The sequence below is a fragment of the Benincasa hispida genome, chromosome 9 (assembly GCF_027475165.1).
Source record: "Benincasa hispida cultivar pf3 chromosome 9, pf3_genome.v1.1, whole genome shotgun sequence".
Classification (NCBI taxonomy): Eukaryota; Viridiplantae; Streptophyta; class Magnoliopsida; order Cucurbitales; family Cucurbitaceae; genus Benincasa; species Benincasa hispida.
This window is the reverse complement of record NC_143486.1, coordinates 97,178,218-97,181,607: the sequence shown is the minus strand read 5'-3', so window position 1 is coordinate 97,181,607 and position 3,390 is coordinate 97,178,218.

Here is a 3,390-nt window from a genome sequence, read left to right as displayed (position 1 = left end):
ACATGGGTTGAGTTTATTTGTTTTTTGGAAGGACCTGAATCCGAGTCGGTTGGGTTGGCTACCCGAATGACTCGAATAAGGCCTGCAACCCAACTCAACCCAACCTTTAAATTTGGGTTCAGTTGGGTTGGCTTGTCGAGTTATTTATTTATTTTTTTCCCTTTTTATTACATTTTTTATTAATTTAAAAATATTTAAATTTGTGTATAACACATACTAATAATTAAAATTTCATAAACTCAAATGTTAAATATCGAAGTCTAAGAAATTTATTACAAACTTCATACAAACATATGAGCTGTAATATATATATATATATATATATATATATATATATATATATATATATATATATATATATAATACTAGAAATTTGTGTTAGGTTGGGTCAACCTGAATTTTTAAAAGTGTAACCAAGACCCAACCCAACCCAAAAAAAACATAGAAAATTCATCCAAACCCAATCTAAAATTAAAATTAATCCTATCCGACTCTTACAATTTGAGTTGGATAGTCCGAGTTGTTCAGGTTATCGGATCATTTGAACACTCCCAATGCACATTTTCTCATTAATTACCTAAAAAAAATTATAAGAAAATAGAAAAATGGTAAATTTGTTCATAATTATCTCTAAAAGCCTTTTATTGAAAATTTTTAAATTTAAAGATATTTAAGAAATATAAGACATTTATGTAAAATTTATTATATGGAGCAATTGCATATATGATAATCCAACATAAAATAGAAGTCTTGCACAAACTAAAAACATTCATAAACATGACACAATCTTAATTTCTATCGATACTTATCATGCTATCATTAACTGTTGTTTATCATCGATAGACTCATCTACGATTGAGGTCTATAACAGATAAAATTAAAAGTGATATATTAGTAATATTTAAAATAACTTTCTATCCCTTATTTTGTTTGTATGCTCACGTGTTATGATGGCTATCATTGATTTATTATATCAATAAATAAGAAAATATTAGAAATAGTAAATCGGTGAAGGCTAAAAAATGGTGACAACTTAATATTAATAACAAATCAATTATTAACAAACAATTAACGATAAATTACCGATAGCGATATATCACTAATGTAACATTTTTAAAAATATATAAGTGATGAATATGTATCTACGATAGACATCTATCATTGATAGAAGAGTAGAAATGTCCTATCAATTATAAACATAAAAGTGGTTTATCGGTAAAATAAAAGTAGTATACAAAATATGTAGAATTTGTTATTAATAGACATAAAAATATCATTTCAATAATAAAAAGCTATCAATAATAAACATATAAATGATCTATTGATAATATAGTTAAAAATCTTTCCTCAATAATTGACATAAAAATAATTGGTAAGTAGTAGACATCTATTAATGAGAGAAGGTAAGATATGATTTATCAATGTAGACATACAAAAATAAAATGAAAAAAAAAACACATTTTTAATCCTCGAATTTTTAAGGATACATGCATTTGGTCGCCTAAGATTTCAATTTGATCAATTTCATCATTCAGTTTTAAAAATAGGTTTAAAAGATCCCAATTACATCAATTAATTATTTTTATATTACTTTTAAAACATTTTAAAATTAAAAAAACTAAATAAATCTTCTCTCCCTTATCTCCCTCCTCCCTCTACCGACCATCCCCTGTCTTCTTATTCCATCTTTACCTCCCAACCCATCAGAAATTTTCTTTTCTTTTCTTTTATTCCATTTTTAAGGATATATGGTGTGTGTGGAGCTTTGTTTTTTCACTTGACTTGAAATTGAAATTATTATTATTATTATTGTGAGTTTAGTACAATGAATCTTTCAGTAAATTCTTCTTTCACTCTCTTCGCTCTCACAGTCTGATCATCTTCCCACTCTAATCAGAATAATTTCTTTCGTGCCTTCTCTTTAAAAGCAAGCAACCCAATACAAAAACCCCCTTTTGGTTTTATATTAATTTCTTCTTTCTCCATTGTTTGCAACAATTTCTTCTTTCAAAATCTCTCCATGGGGAAGAAGATAAAGAATAAAGTAAAATGATAAATTAATTAAAATAAAAAATAAATGGAAGAACCCATCTAAACAGAGGAAAATAACCAGTGAGTTAGGAATTGAAGATGGAGAAGGTGAAAAAGAAAGAGATGGAATGGCGTAGAGGTAGAGTTGGAGAGAGAAGATTTATTTTTTAATTAAAAATAGTATCATAGTCACCTTTTATACCCATTATTCAAAATTGAATGACCAAGTTGGCTAAACTAAAACCTTAGGGACTAATTGGACAGATTCTTAAGAATTCAAGAACTAAAAAGGTACCTTTTCCAAATAAAATCGATTTGTTAATGATAGAAGTCCACTATGATAAACTATTACGATAGTTTATTGATGATAAAAGTCTTTCAACTAACAAACCCAAAATTTATTTATATGACATATTTATAAATATGATAGCTAATTACCACCTATTACCAATATCTTTATTATATCATATCAACTAGTCATTGTTATGTTGTTTGATTCGACACTTTTGATTTAGTTAAAAAGTTATATGATGAAAATGAAATAAGAGTAATATTTGAGCCCCACCCACTTATTTTTAGGGGTGTACATGGGTTGAGGGTATTTTTTTTACCAATCCGAAAATCTGGGTTGGTTTGATTAGCAATTCAAATAACCCAAATAAAATTTCCAACCCAACCCTTAAAATCCGGGTTGGATTGGGTTGTTGGGTTATAATTTTTTTATTTTTATTTTTAATGAAAATATGTAAATTTATATATAAGTCATGACTAATAACTAAAATTTCATAAAATTAAGATGCTAAATACCAAATATCTATGATATTTATTATAAACTTTAAATAAAGACAAATATCATAATTTTAAAAATATATATATTAAAAATTAAAAAATTAATCAATATAAATAAATCAAACTTTAAACGAGGAATATATATATATATATATAAAATTTGGGTTGGATTGGGTCAATTCAAATTTTTTTTAACAACCCACAACCTAACCTAACCCACTAAAAATAGAAAAATTAACCCAACTCAAGAACAAAACTAACCCAACCAAACCTTTACATTTTAGATTGGGTAGTCCAGATTGTTGGGATTGTCGGATTATTTGAACACCCCTACTTATTTCTATGCATCATCTTAATCACAATAGGAACACATGACAACTTGTGATTGAAAAATGGGTATAATTTACAACTATTCAAACAAAATTTTCATTTTTTCTTTCTTTAGGGTGAAAAGGACGAACACTTGATTATATATATTTTTTTCCACAAACGGGCTCGGCGCTATGGAAACACTATAAAATCGATCAAGTAGCTGAGGGGTAAAAGCGAAACCACAGAACGAAACGCAAG